At 38.7% G+C, this 16,399-nt stretch overlaps 1 long non-coding RNA gene across 2 annotated transcripts in view; it reads right to left on the bottom strand.

The window, feature by feature from the left end:
- Positions 1-6,598: 6,598 nt before the first annotated feature.
- LOC141420731 (uncharacterized) overlaps positions 6,599-16,399 on the bottom strand; it is a 73,723-nt gene continuing 63,922 nt past the window's right edge. Inside the window, exons 5-6 of one of the 2 annotated variants that reach the window (XR_012445285.1) lie at positions 10,415-10,536; positions 6,599-8,457 (exon numbers count right to left, since the gene is read on the bottom strand). This is a non-coding gene — a long non-coding RNA (uncharacterized lncRNA). Of the gene's footprint in view, positions 8,458-8,863; positions 10,327-10,414; positions 10,537-16,399 lie in introns of those variants that run through there. The other variant, XR_012445286.1, reaches the window with a different exon arrangement.

The following is a 16,399-nucleotide window of genomic DNA, read 5'->3' as shown; positions in this document are numbered from 1 at the left end:
TTATAGGGATGAAGCAGAAAAACAAGAGGGGCCAACCCATGTATAAAATGACATGATGGTACATGGTGAAGAGGGGCAAGTACCTTTGATGAATAGATTGGACCTCAAAATCAACCATAATTTTGAAGTCATGCATAAAAAAGCTGGATACTTGGGTAACAAACAGAGTATAGTTGGCTGGTTTGGCTACACAATAGAGAGATTTTAGGAACAGGAATTATATATGAGTACCCTAAAGATGAGAGAGTTCTCTTTCTTTAATAGAATAAGGTAATTCAAGTCTTCATGACAAGTGAATCCATCCAAAGCTGCATCAGCAAGAAATGGAACTCCTTATCTGTAGATTTTAGATAGAAGATAAATTTCATTGTATGAGCTTCAAAAACTCCCTCTAATTAGGCAATATGATTTCCATCAACTCTATTAATCTTCCATGACATATATACAAAAACCCTAAACACAGAAGGACATAAAACCAAGTTAGAGAAACATAAGGGGTTGAGTAGGTACAGGAGGTCACTAAAGAAAATCAAATTTCCTGTAATTTACTTGGGAGCTCCAAAAATAACAATCAAATATCAATTTGGAACCAGATTCTTTCCTGCTCCATCATGGCTCCCAGAGACCAGCAGACTGACCAAGGCTGTCCAGAAGGTGGGACATGGTGGCTTTAGCCAAAGTAAGCATGCTTGTGCAGAAAGCCAAAACAGTTTGGGGAGAAGAAACCAACATGTAACACATGCTCATTCTGTGAAAAAGTGAATTTATATCTAGTCCATCAAAGAGTTGGATCAAGGACAGCCCAATGTGGGTGCAGAACCACGGTGGTGATCACCAATAACTCACTGTGGAGAAAAGTGGTTTATGCAGAAGACAGATGTGTACTGCTTAGCAAGGAGGGCCAAGCTATTTCCTGTTCAAAGGGTTTCGTTTATGCAGTAGATTTTTAAGTAAAAAATGCAAAATAAATGAGTATCCTACCCCAATGTTTGATAAAGGTGGAAGCTATTAGTTTCTTTAATGATTACTCTTCACTCTAGGAATTATAATAACATTATACCAGAAGGTTCAGATGCCTAGGCCCAGATCTCTTGTACAGAAAAGTTTACAACTGTTATGGAGTTCCTTCTTATTTTATGCCTCAGTATCTCCTTTTGAAAAATTCACATTGTGTTTAGACTATGAAACCTTAAAAATTGTTTTCCTCTTTAATATACAAGATAGAGGAATATTATACTTTCCGCTTAGAATATGCTGTGTACTAATTGGCATTAGACAGTATTTCTTGAATGTATAATTTTTCCCTCTTGCATAATTTCCTTGGGAAAGTCTACTGCTCCGTAATTATCTTTTACCCACATTTTTCTAGTAGAGATTTCAAGAGTTTTACCAATATTTTCCTATCCATCTCCTGCCTCTTCTTTAAGCAATGGAGACAGTGAAGTACACACAAGTGAACAGTTTGTCCAGAGTCACGTGGTGAGTCAGCTACATAGTCAAGCAGTGCTTGGGCTCTGGGCTCCCAACCAGGGTACATTGCCTGTGGCAGCAAGAAAGTTCCACTTCCAGTGCCCATGGGCCTTTGGTGATATGAGGCATCACACATGTCAGTATTCTTTACAGAGATCAGCTGTTTCTATAACCCTAACAAACAGAGCAAGCCATAAAAGTTCTGTAACACTTGAGAATGTAAGACAGTGGTAACTAGAGGACTTCTGACTTTACTGGGACTTCTTGGAGTAATTTTTTTATCATTTCAAATGTACGCTGCATGGTTTTCTCATTGGTTCTGAAAATCCTTATAGTCCAAAGGCAATCAATTAGTTCTGATCAGCTTATTTTTTTTTTGATCAGCTTATTCTTTACTCATCAGAATAGCTGTCTTGAAATGCCCATTTTGATGCTAAAGTGTTAGGGGTGACTTTTAAAAGCATGTTTTGTAAGTGTTTTCCTTTGAAGTTATTGAACTATCATTTTGGCAAATATGAATGCAATTTGAATTTGAATTCTAATTCAAGTTGACACAGATAATTTATTAAGTTCATAAAGACTCATCTTGAAGACATCATATATTTGGCAATTTGATCTTCCATAATATTAATCAAAATGTTAGCTGTTTAATAGTCTGAAAAGAAAGCAGTAGAAAAGAGTGGCAGGAACCTCAAAGCTGGATGGGTGGTGTGTTACATGTCTACAGAAGCCACTGGGCACCTGCCTTTCAAGGCACTGCCCCCTGTGTTTGGAAGAATAGAAAGCATGATCTTTGCTTTCAAGGAGCTTACCTTTGAATGAGGGAGAAAGAAACTGATAGAAAGGTAATAAAAGCTGTACTGGGAACAAAGTGCTATAAAAGTATTGAGGTGGGAGAAATCATTTTATAAGAAACAAGAAAGGCTTCATGGTTCCAACTGCTTTTGAACAACCCAGCAGTTGGGAATGTCACCCAAGAAGAAAAGAAGAGGGCCTGGTACTCATTCAGGTGGAGTAAAGGTGACAGAAGCTAATTCAGGAAACAGTGATTGGGCTGATATACTCCAAGCCCAGGTTTTCCATCTTAGTAACACTCTCCAGAAATGCTTATAAAGCATTAAGCAGATTAACCAATCACAACATACCAACTATGAAGATCTGGATGGTCTTTTTTACAGCTCCTGTTTTACAGCTAATGGGCCAGACAGCATGTCACCTAGCATGTGCAAAGGACAAACTGGCCAGTTGAAATTTAGAGCATAGTGACCTGCTGAGCTCTGAACACCAGTTGGCCTTTAAATGACAAATAGCAGACCCTTGATCTCCACACCATGCCCCTGGGTCCAAGTCTGTTTGCAAGTCTGGAAATTGGCCTTTGCCTCTGTATCAGAAAAAAGTTTGCTATTGTATAATAACATGCCTAACAGTTTGTCTGGAATATTTGCAATCTCAGGTCATCACATTCTGTCTTGGAGTAGATTTATTAATGGGCTACAGGGGATTTATCAGTACGGTAAATTAAATGTTTGTATTCACCAAAGGATCAAAATGCATAATTTGTGAAGGTATATAAGACTTTCTATTAATGCTGGGAAGACAATAACCCACATTTCTATTTCTCATATAATGTAAAAATAGAAAGAAAATGAAGTTTTGCTAACACATAATGAACACTCTCAAGGGTATGTGAATCAGACCCCGCTAACCTCCTATGATAGGGATTGAACCCAGGGCCTTAGAGACCCTTATGTCACCCTTTCCCTGATGGGTGTGAGGGCAGAGGGTCAAGGGGCATGACTTCAGGTGTTTGCTCTCATTCAGATTTGCTGCATTTCATGTATTAAGTGAATTTATAGATCCCATGTTTATGAAGTTGTCATCTTATATTACTGCATTTTATCATATTGTCATGCTTAGCAGAATATATAAATATCTTTAAACAATTCCTGCAAAGAAATCATGAATTGAAGATACTCTCAATAATGTAAGTATAAATCATGAAGAAGGGCAGAGCAAGCTCTCTCGAGTCTTTCTACTGTGTAATCAAGTCCACTTTGATCTAAGGCACTGGCCACAAAAATAACATAGAGCTATATTATGTATTATAGATAATTACACATATCATATGATTACTAAGAAAAATTTTTAGGTAGAGAGTTTCAAGATTTATTGTTAAGTTTAATCTGATTCTAAAAATATGTATCGTTAATAATGATTAGTAATAGTAGTCAATAGAATTTATAAGTAAGTAGGCTCACCTAATAAGATGAAAGGCATCCTGGTGAGCATGTTACTGGGGATATGGTGATGTCTGCTGCTGTCTTTCTGTTCTATAACAAAACATGACTCATGCACTGCTTCCCTGTGACAACGTTGGGATCCTTACACTTAAGAATCTCTTTTCTAGATTTCAAGCTCAGTACTTCTATTCAATTTAGCCTTCTATCTTTAGCTATCTTAGTAACCCCCTGTTCTGCTGTAGGCCTAAGAGACCCTTGGATTGTAAATAATAATTTTGCAGACATGTTTTTATTCCATTATATTTTGATTTTGCTGAGCTCAAAATGAGAGCAGTCACTGTCATGTGTCATTTAAAAGGACACCTTCATATTTAAGAAAGAATATTTTCAAGAATGATGTTGAAGAAACTAAAATGAAGAATGGAATCATTTCCAAACTTGAACTGCTTTTGCACTTCCATTTATATTGTAAGAACAAGTAATATGGACATGAAAAAATAACTGGACAGAGTGTTAGTGTAAGATGGCACAGGATGGCATAGCTGTAGTAAATAAAGGTGTAGATGTATTTCCCTGTTCGTCACTGGAGGCACTGGAGCAGGTGATTAAAATTAAGTGACTTGTCTGAGGTAAAGCCAGTACTACCACTTAATTACATTCTTACAAGGTCTTTGGTTCCCTCCAAAATTCTTGGGAGTGGTAAAAGTGCTTGGCACTATGAAATCTTGTCTGTATTTTACACTTTAAATATAGTTACTATTTTTTCCTTTTTTTAAATCAAAGAGCAAAAGTTTTCATTATGATAGCAATTACAATTTTCTAATTTTTAAAAATTTCTTCTCCCTTTTCAGTCAAGGGTCCTAGGCAAAAGATATAAGCAACTCCTGGGGATTTAATTAAGTTTTCTGATAACCTTAATATTCTTTGGATCTATTAGCTTTGTAATGTGTGTCCTCCCCTCCACACAAATGGAACCACAAAATAATAAAATAGTCAGAATGTAGGAGTTAACTTACTTTCCTTCACTGCCAGGTGAGAAGTAAAATATTGTATTACAGACAAAGCTATCAAATGGTGTGAAGTAGAGCAGGCTTCTCACCTTTGATTGATTAAGTTCAATAAAAGAAAAGAAATGGGGGGGTTTAGAAATACCATTTCATCATGATGAACCTTTGCATATGGAAAAAAAATAGGATTGCAGTAGAGTCTCTCAATAGTAAAGAGTGAAATCAATTAGCGAACAGAGAGAAATTTAATCAAACGTGGAATCAGTAAATTGGTGCAAAATTGGTTCCATTGTTTCCTGCTAGGTGATATCAGGCACCTGACCTGAATGAGTTAATTTAGTTTATTAAAGTCCCTAATTTACAGGAAATAATGTATGTCCTAAGAGAATGTGGCTCACTGTCCTGCTGCAATTTATGTCACCCTACAAGAATGTTAATTTCCCTTTGGTGCCTTGCTTCTCCACATTATGTAATGTGACCTTTCCCTCTGAATTTGCTATTTAAGGTTTTTGGAATTCTGCTTGGAAAGGTTGACTAGTGGGGTCTTTCTCCACGGTTTACTGAAGGCTTTAATGTAACCATTGGCTCTACTGCAGGGTGTAGCCAGTTCTAATTGCATCTCAGCAACTCAGACATTAATTTAGAGACCAGAGTCCTGCCTCTGGCAAGTCTAGGAGGCCTGAGTCCCTTAGCATAGTGAATATATTTTTCTGTAACTACTGAAAGCATCATAACAGTAAGGTCAAATAGGTCCAGGCAAGCTAGCCTCTTAGCTTTCCATCACAGAGCAATGGGATCAGGGATGTGCCTGACCACACATCAGAGGGGGTTTTTTTACTTGGGAAAATGCAGAAAGAAAGCTAAACACAAGAGACTACATTTCAGCAGGATCAAAAACTAGACTTTTAAATTATGGCCTCAAATAGAATTAAGATTGGTTGCCATATCACTGTCATAGCAAGGTTAGGTATGAAGGTCTGAGTGTAGCAGCAAGGGATAAAGAAGAAGAAGCAGTGCACTTCCATCCTCTGTACAAAAGCCAGCAATCAAAGTGTGTATCAAGGGACAGTCCTAAAATTATGTGGCTAGTGAGCTCCATCTACTTAAAATTTTCTCAAAACACTCTGGAAATTCATTTTCTTTTTTATTTTTCCTAAAAGAGGAGGGGTAGTGGTGTTTGGGGGGAGGTGTGCACGCACGCACTCACTTTCCCATGCAGGTGCTCATGGGTACAGCCTTGCCTTCACCTGTGTATGTTTGTCATAAAACTTGAAAGAAGTGTAAGTTTTAGCTGGAGGGAATGCTTTTTATAGCAGAATTATAAATCACTTCAAGGAGTGATTTTCAGCCAAGAGCTGACTGCTCATGAGTGAAGTGACCATGCCAGGCATGCCATTCAAAGAAGACTGGAGATCAGTCTCATTTGTCATCTCAAATGGAAGTGATATGTGCTTGGGAAAGCCATGCGAACAGGCAAGATTTAGTGTTCCTGTCATTTGCACTATCTTTGGATGAAACTAGAAGGAGGTGTTAGTATGATGTAATATATAATATTGAGCATGAAGTGATTAAGCAGTTGTATATGGAGCTACTGTTTGGGGCCAGGCGGAAATGGGAATACCAAAGGGGTCTGGATGCCATGTTTCTGTTCAATAAAGGATCCATCTGCAGTTAGGACTCCAAGTAGTAAGCTATTGCATCTGTGTGGCACACTTTATTCCCTTTTCCCATCCCTAAACCCAAAGGGAGAAATCAGACCAAGATCTCTCAAACTAGAGGTGGAATCTGTGGCACAGCAGAGTTAAAACTAAAATTTACAAAGAATAATGGAGGCGCCTTAGTCTGTGTTTTGTTGCTAATAACACAATACCATAGACTGGGTAAATAATAAAGAGGTTTATTGGCTCACAGTTCTGGCCAAGGTCAATGCCCCGCTTGTAGTGATGGACAGTCTAGAGTTAGCTCAAGGCATCACATAGAGAGATAGGGAGTTCTCCAGAGAATAACCAAATTGGCTTTCAGAATAAACCAATTCTGGAGCTAATGTATCAATCCATTAATCCTCAATGGATTTACCAATTCCTGTAGGCAGGGACTGAATTACTTCCTAAGAATTCCTCCTGGTTCCACTTCTTAGTATTTCCTAATGGAGAATTCATTTACATGAGTTTCAGAGGAAATTATCCATATACAAACCTTAGCAGGAAGTCAACAAAGGCACTTACAAAAATCCATTGAAAAAGACTCCTTTATAAGCAAGAGATTAAGTCATCAGCCTCTGAAGCAAGAAATGGACTTCCCAGCACTTGTGGCCCAACAGCCATGAATAACGAAGGACAATGGCCAGACCCAATAAGAATTTATCTTTAATCCCCCTTTTAGCACCAGTTCCTGAGTGCAAAGGAACTGGAGTCCGATATCAGAAACCACTGTAGAGTTCATTGTCTAGAGCTACGTAAGTCTTGACTGGTGTGTAAGGCAGAATCTTCAATAAAGGAGTTAGTGGGATTTTTTTTTAAAGCACACTTAAAAAAAGAAAATATATTTGCTGCAAAAATATTTCTTGCCATATCAAATATTGTATATAAAAGTATCAAAAAGAGAAGAAACAAATCATGCACAATGTCAGTTATTGGCAGAGAGTAAAGCAAAAAAGGATCTGGTTGCTGTTCTTTGTCCTGTTATTAGAAATTCTTGCTGAAGGAGCCTCTGTTGCATTTGGTGATAGACTTGTTCTTCAGTGTGGCTTCCCGTCACAACCCCCTTTCTTGGTTCTTCTAAGCTGAAGTGCCGAGGTCAGGTATACATTCATTGTTTTCAGTTTAGCTGAGGACCTTCTTTCTACTTGGTCCTGAGATTTCCTTTCAACTGTGATTCTTCCCATGATGTGAATTAATGCTTTCCTTGCTTACTTTCTTTTAAGTGTTAAAAAATACTGAGAAGATATATGCATTCAAAGAACAAAGTTTTAGAAATTATTCCATTCATATTCTTGAAAGGCATTCATTTCTCCTTCGTTTCATTCTTTTACGTATATGAGTTCCAACATAATTTCTACACGTTTAATTTACACAAAGCTTCCTGTATCCATATAAATCTTGCATAAATTGAGAAATGGCTACAATTCTCATTACAGAGTTTTGGGCCTATTTTTAAATGTTATCACATGCAAATATCTGAATCAGTAGACTTTCACTGATCATCCCAGCCAAGATCCTATTGTACAGAACAGGCAAATGCAGATAAGCAATGTCCTTTACAGCCCCTGCTTTAGGCTTATTTCTGTCTGGGAATGTATCGTGCTATTATGACTCCACCAGATGGGACACTTAACACTGTCAGCACCCCTTTTCTCCCCAGTATGCCACTGTGTGGGAGAGAAAACCACTCAATAGATGAAGATGATATGAGTAGGACAGTGTTCTCTTTGAATTAAAAATATAGCCCTTACAAAACACCAGGAAGAAGGTTGATGTCAACATTTGAATGTGGAGGTGGATTCAGGTGCCTCGTTAATCCCTTTCCCAATGTATAGAAAAGCTGCTCTATTCCCATCACATCTCTCCCATTCCACTACCTGCTCTGTCAATACCACCAACTCTACACTTTTATAAAATTAAAATCCAAATCCAGGTCTTGTTATCTCACTATTCACCCTTCAAGCCATGGAAATGTCCTGAATGGTCCATCCAATCCATTTCCATCCCAGGATTTCCTGTCTCTGGCAAAGAATCTTAATTCTGTAAATAAATGAAGGAAAACATTATTAAGGCCAAGCCTAGTGTTCTCTCTTTGGAATTCTGTTAACATTTAGAAAAATGGAATTTAAAATGCTCATTGATGGCTGAGCAAGGTTGCTCAAGCCTTAATTCCATGTACTCAGGAGCTGGGGAGAAAAGAAGTTCAAGTTCAGCCCAGACAAAAAATTAGCAAGACCCTATCTCAACCAAAAAGCTGGGCATGGCAGTGCACCTGTCATCTCAGTTACATGACTGCAAAAACATGAGACCCTGTTTGGAAAATAACTAAGGCAAAAAGGGCTGAAGGTGTGTGAAGTGGTAGAGCACCTGCCTAGCAAGTGCAGGACCCTGAGTTCAAACCCCAGTACTGCCAAAAAAAAAAAATGCCTATTAATAACAAAGACAACTTTTTCTGTTTCTGCAGTCCATTATCATCATCCAGGGTTACTGCCTCCATCACCAGTTTCCTTTTTCTTTGAGTGAAACCCTGTTTCACACCTATCCCCCACTGCGGGTCCGTGCTTCCACGGTGTTAAGATGCAGTCACCATGGAGTAGAGCCCATCTTCCTCTAAGCAAATCTCCTAGCCAAATGAGGGCTGGGTCTATGGATACTGCTCAGATGTGCATGCCTGTAGAGCTGCAAAAAGCATTTCCTTACTGCATTTCCTTTACATTAATGCACTGCAAAATCTAATAATAACATTTCATTTAGGGAAAATGTATGTTGTTCTCTCTCAATGAGGCAGATCATTACTTTTCCATTTGCTAACCTCGATACGCATGCTATTCTTCATAACTCACATGCTACAAACACACCAATCAACCAGAGGTGATGTGAGTTATTTCACCAATAAACAGCACACTAGATATTGTGCTGATCCAGGCATAGTAAGTCATCCAAGACCCCCAGTGACCAATAAGATGCATTTGTAAAGTTCCTGGCTGGTATGGAAATATGGTTTATAATATTGCTTTTCCTCTGTGAAGCTAAATTATTTATTTCAGTCAAACTCCTAGGCATTTCATGTTTAAACTCTCTATGGAGAAGCAGCAAAGCATTGTGGTTAAGAGTTTGGACTTTGGAGGCTCAAAAAGTCAAAGGTCGCAAGTTTTCTCTTGTATGTGGAAGCTAGACCTATAAGTTAAATGTATCTATAGATACATATATGATCACATATAAGAATATACATACATAAATAGTGAGAGCGAGAACAAAATTCTTTTAGTGAGTCTGTCTGAGGGGACTATGGGAGGCAGGAAAAGTAAAAGAAAATGTTAGCAGATGAAAAATATTGAAACAACTCATCTTTATATGAATATAATACAATTTACTGTACCGTAAGCTGTTGAACATTAGGGGACCACGGTGATAGAGAATGAGTAAGTAACAGAGGGAGGGGTTAATTTGATTAAAGCAGGATATATGCAGGCCTAAAGTACCTACCAAGAGAAACCCCCTTAGACTATCAATATACACTTTAAAAAAATGAAGGACTGGAGAGAAAAACAGGTCTTTGTTGGGGATGAGGACCAGTGGGAAGTGAGGTGGATACTCACAAGGAAATGGGGAATGAGGGTGAATATGGTGGATGTAATTTATATCCATATATGAAAATAGAATGAAACCTATTGAAATTGTTCTGAGGTGGAGGAGAGAATGATGGAGGGGGCAAATCTAACAAAGATATATTGTAAGCACACATGTGAATATTACAATGTATAGCACAACAGCCATATGCTAATAAAATTTTAAAAAGACTTTAGGCTTTGGAAGCAGAAAGATCTCAATTAGAGTCCAGGCTGTGTTGTGAATGGCCAAGTGGCTTTCTGTGATTTGTGTGAACTCTTGGAGCCTCAGTTTCCTCTTCTGAAAGTAAAAGCACAAATTGACTCTTAATCAAATCTGACAGAAGTTCAAATATAGGAGTAAAAGACAAGGGAGACAGCAGTTGTACCTGATCAGATATTTATGAGACAGGGTTTTTCTTTGTACCTCCATCTTGGCCTCCAGCTTATGATTCTCCTGCTTGATCTTCCAGAATGCTGAGATTACAGGTGTGTGCTATCATGTTGACACCTATAAAAAAGAACAGGCTCCTTTTCTGACTCTAGAAAAGGTAACTTCTAATTAAATTCAGTTGATTTAATAATAGGGCATGGTAGAGATATTCTATCCACATAATACACAGGAAGTAGTCACCATATTGGCATTATTATAACTTCCTAGAAAATTATTCCAACTGTACCCTTGGACTTTTATATTACCAAGTTCTTTGGCTGCCCCTACCTTTTTGACCTCTCAGTGCCACATCTCCCTCTCCCTGACACCTCCTTCCGCCTTTCCCACTAAGCTGAAACATCAAGTCCTGTGGTCTTGTCCTCTGAAAACCACTCACTTTTCTCTCTATGCCCAGGCTTCCCATACCTCTTGCACAGACTCCTGCACCAGGCTCCCAAATAGATGTCTGTGTTCATCCTACAGGACATAGTGATCACTTAAAACTGAAATTTGAATAAATTACCCCCAGGTAAACCTCTGCTTCAGACCCTTCTTCAGTCTTGTTCTTAAACCAAGAATGTTGACACAATCCACGATGCCCCAAGCTGCCTCACCCTGCCCATTTGTCCAGTTTCGTGCCCAGTCATTGCCTTCTGCATGTCCAGTAACTGGTCTCCAGCTCTAGAAATGGGGGAACCTTGATGAAGGAGCAATTTATTTTCTCTTCGTGTATATACTTTAAAATTCATCACAAGGAACAAAGAATTTAAAACTTGCTTTTCCTTCCTAAGAGCATGGAGAGGTTTAGTGAGTTCTTATTTTCCATGGGTTTTTGGAGAGTCTCATATGAAATGTCAAAAACAAGCCCAATATAGTATTACGATTTGAACGAGGCCCAAACACCTTTGGTATTTCCAATAGGCCTGAAATTATTAAACAAACAATCATCCCCTTAGCATGTGTGAACTTCAATCTCTAGGCCAAAGTCTAGCTCGAAAAGTGCTGACATTTTGAAATGTTATATAGTAGGGAAAGGTAGTGGAATGTTTTGTAATCTCAGAAAATGTTAGGCTTGGGATTCAGTTCCCAGTGTCAAGGCACATTAGTCAGGTGACAGTGGCTTGTCCAAGTTAGATGCATAACTCTCCAGGAGGCCAAGAGCTTCAAAGCATCTAGAGCAGAAATCTACCATAATTTCTGTGTGGCAATGCAAAAGAGACTTTCCACCACTATTCCTGATACTATTCTGCTACTTCTATTTTATTTTTGTCATTATTGGCAAGTGCCTAGAGGTAAACACAGAGGAGGCCAAAGAATTGTAATGAGAGCTTGGACTGTAGCAAGGCTTGGGTAGGAGCACCTTCCATAGGATACCCAGCGACCCAAAAATGTCTCTACACTCAAATGGCTGTCCAGGATGGGAATTCCTAGTTCTTCTGATGTTTATAGGTATCCTCTAGAATACATGGCCAATGCTACCACTTCCCTATCCGCTACCTCCTGAGTTGCAAGGTGGCAGGGACAATGGCAGGGATTGTTGGCATGCTTTTCCTGGCATCTGAGCCTACATTCATTCCTTTTCTACCTTCATCTGAACTTCATAGGCATGGGTGAAAAAGCTGTTGGATTTGCTGCATTTTCAGTTTTGGTCAATTGATTTCAACCATTGAAAACTTTCAGTTTCAGAAATAAAGTTTTCTACTAATAGCAATATTTGTAATACAATTATTATGAAAACTTTTTGGCAATGTTTGGAGGTTAAAGGAGATCTTTCAAGATCCTTTATTATGTCAGGCTCCTTATGCCCTCAGTAACACTTGCTTTTTCTCCATTTGCAAAATTTATCCCACCTATAATAATTGGTTTAATGTCCTTATTTCCCGATAGTCCAGGAGTGCCACGTGGACACAGGAGCTATGCCCATCTTATTCATTGTGGTCTCTCCACATTTTGGATAATTTCTTTTAAAAATGGATAAATAGCTGGGAGCTGGTGCCTCACGCCTGTAATCCTAGCTATGTGGGGGGATCACAGTTTGAGGCTACCCTGGGCAAATAGTTCGTGAGACTCCATCTCCAAAAAAATAAAATAGACAAATTATTTTAAAAAACAGGGAAGATGACATGAAATGAGATTCCTATAACATTAGTGTGGAGTCCAAAAAGATGAAGTTTACTACTGCCTTTAAACTAAGGCAACTTTCCTTCATATATTGATATAAAATATAATTTATAAGAGTGAAAAATAGAAGAATTAATAAGTTGGACTTTGTTAAACTTAATTATTCCTGCTCTGTGAAAGATATTGCCAAGATAGTGGAAGCAAGCCAAAGACTAAGAGAAAAATACTTGTAAATACATATGTGGAAAAGGACCATTATCAAAAATATCCAAAGAACTCTAAAATTCAACAATAAGAAAAGAAACACCTGATTTTAAAATGGGCCAAAGATCTGAACAGGCACCTCATCAAAGAAGATATACCAATGACAAATGAGCATACAGAAAGCTGGTCCACATCATAGCTCATAAGGGAAATTCAAATTAAAATAGCAGGACACTACTATGCACCTATTTGATGGCCAAAATTCAAAATCCTGACAACACCAAGTGCTGGTGAGGATGTGGAGCAACAGGAACTCCCAGTCATTGCTGGTGAGACGGGACGGTCACTTTAGAAGATGGTTTGGTTGTTTCTTACAAAACTAAATGTACCAATGCCATATAATACAGCAATTCCACTCCTTGATATATATCCAAAGGAGCTGAAAAGTTATGCCCATGCAAAAACCTGCATATAGATACTTATAGCAGCTTTACTAATAATTGTTAAAACATGAAGAAACCAAGATGTCCATCACTAAGTGAAAGTATAAATAAACTGTGGTACATCTAGACAATGGAATACCATTCAGCACTAAAGAGTTATCATGCCATGAAAAGACATGGAGGAAACTTAATCAAAGGTAGCAGTTGTCTGCTATCCTTGGGGGGTACATTCCAAGACCTCAGCAGATCTTAAAACTGAGGTTAATGCAGAGCCCCATATATACTACATTTTTTCTTATTCACCCATAGCTATGAGAAAGTTTAATTCAGAAATTAGGCACAGTGAGAGATTAACACAACCACTAATAAAATACAATAATTGTTAACAGTATATTTTAATAAAAGTCATGCTAGTGTGGTCTCTCTCTTACTTGAACACAAGCACTACAAACTATGACAGTACTTCTGATAACAAAGATGACTACAAATTGACTAATGAGTGGGTACCATATACAGCATGGATTCATTGGACAGAAGGATGATTCATATCCCAGGAGGGTAGGAGTGGGATAGCATGAAATTTGAGATTTCATCACATGACTAAGAATGGCAGGAAATTATAAAATACCTATTTCTGGAATTTTCCCTTTAATATTTTAACCATGGTTGACCTTGAATAACTGACCCCACAGAAAACAAAACACAGGTGGGGGGACCACTATATTGTTCAGTGAAGGAGCCAATTGGAAAACATTACATAATTCCAACTATATGAAACTTGGAAAAGGACAAACTTTGGAGACAGTAAAAAGATCAGTCATTGATGGAGTTAGAAAGGAAGGAGATAAAAACACTTCTGTGACACAGAAGTATTTAGGGCTGTGAAAGTACACTGAATGACACTATAATGGTGCATATCATCATTCATTTGTTCAAGACCATAAAATATACAATGCCAAGAGCTACCCCTAATGTAAGCTGTGGTGGACTCTGGGGGCTAACTATGTATCAGTGCAGCAGGTGGAATATACTCTGAGAGTGGATATTGACAGGGGAGGTTGTGCTTGTGTGGGATGTAGATGGGAAATCTCTGTATATTCCTTTCAATTTTGCAATAAACAAAAATGTTCTTCAAAAGTCAAATCTTAAAAAACAACAAAAAAAATAAGACAATGTGTGAATAACTTGGTGGTTCTGGTGATATTGCTGCATTTTCTTATGTTCATTCACTCATAACAGTCTCATCATCACTGTAAGAGGTAAGGACTATTCATCCCCAGTTTACAGATGGGGAAACTAAGGTTTGGAAAAATTGGAGATTTGTCTAAGGTCTGGCCACTGGTAAGAAGCTGGCTCATAGCTAGGTGTTTTCTTCATGCTATTGTTTTAGAGACATGAAAGCCAATTCTAAGATAAAGAAAGCAACAAAGAAAGTATGTTTGGAGGTCTGCTTTCTCCAAGACTATGAGGGGAACCAAATACAGTTGGATAGGATTCTATCCCAGCCCTGAAAAGTGCCTTAAATGCCTGAAAAGTGGCATTTAAGAAGCTAAATACAAACACAGGACAATAAAGTCCCTCTGGAGGAAGGGCATGACTAATTGCTACATGAATTGTCCTCATCCTAAACACCAGGGTACAGTGGGAGGAAGGAGGAACAGCTGAGGCCTGGAGCAGCCCAGTCGGCTTCCACAGTGACAGGTTAACCTTGATCATAGCCCAGAAGTACAAGGTAGATTCACAAGGTAAATGAGTGGATAGAGAGGATATTACAGCTGCAGGGGACAATGTGAGTAAATGTGCCATGTTGAAAATAGTTTTTCTTAAACGGATTTTCAAATGACAACTCAGATTTTTCTCCATCTCTATGGAAAATGTGGGATTTTGGTCAAGTCAGTAGCCCTTTTTCTCCCCCACATTTGTTTCTCCAGCTATCAAATGAAGATATTTTTTACCATATTCCTCCCCCATAGAGATGTTGAAATTGTTTAAAGATTCTTAAAAGCTTTTGTGGGCCCCTTTAAAGCAGTTGTGCAAAACTAAATTGTAGCCATCAGCGTTGTATTGTTGGTTTTTATTATCGCTATTGTAAAATAAACCCCAGGGAAACAACTTTTAGTGGTCACTGCCTGCTCAAACAATCAACTGTCTCATTGTGACCCACCTGCGTAGAAAGGCAGCAGAAGGTTGGCCACTATAGACCCCCTTCAGCAATTCCTGCCTTTCCAGACAGCCTCCTCGGGCTGGGGCCAGAGCCTGCTCCCTGTCACACTTCGAACAGGACTAACTCAAAGACTTATACGATGATTGAGCCCATGCAGTGTATTAAAACCTGAATTAGTTACTGATATTTAAGTATCAGTAAATTTCAGATAGGAATCTAGAATTCTGGCTTCCTTTTCATAGAAGGTCTGACATCAGTGAGGCTCATTCTAGAACTGCCACAGTAAGAATAAGCTAGTCCATTGAGTCTAAACTCATGCCTGGTCCAAGCCCCATGTGGCCTTCATCCTCATGAGTGAAACTACCAGCCCTGAGGAAGCTCCATTAAGATCTTCTGGCTACATCTGTCTGTTTTCCATCAAAAGCAAGGACTGGTCTAAGAAGAGCTGCCTAGAAAAGCCCTGCTGGGTGAAGGCAGTGCCAGGGATGGATAAAACAGGACAGAAGAGACACAATAAGTTTCTCATTCATGGAGAATAAACTAAAGGCAGAAAGATGGGATCTGAATTCAGAACCTGGAGCCAAAGATGAGAGTCAAGAAATCAGATTGAAGAAGCCCGCTGCATCCCCTTCCTTACAGAACAAGAGCCAACAAACAGAAGAGTTCTGGAGCCATTTCCGTGAGTCCTGACTACTACCAACACATGCTGTTTAATGGCACTGCTTATTTTGATACTCTAGCTCATACTTGTGCATTATAAAGACTGGAGAAATCACACACACGTCTGTCCTGACATCCATGTGCACCTACACCTGCTTGCAAGCCTACCAGCAATTCTGATATAATAGTTGTGGCTGGGGGTGGGGGTGAGTGACAGCATTTTCTGAAAGCCTCCAGGAATTTACACTGTGCAATGTATAGCCAAGGTTGAAAGCAGCTGCTCTAGGTAAGCTAATGGTTCTTGTGACATCATATCTCCATTCAGTGCTTTCAGTCTAACCCCACACTG

This window comes from Castor canadensis, chromosome 2 (assembly GCF_047511655.1).
Source record: "Castor canadensis chromosome 2, mCasCan1.hap1v2, whole genome shotgun sequence".
NCBI classification, from domain to species: Eukaryota; Metazoa; Chordata; class Mammalia; order Rodentia; family Castoridae; genus Castor; species Castor canadensis.
Note: the sequence above shows the minus strand (reverse complement) of the source record. Positions and strands in the feature narration are given on the sequence as shown.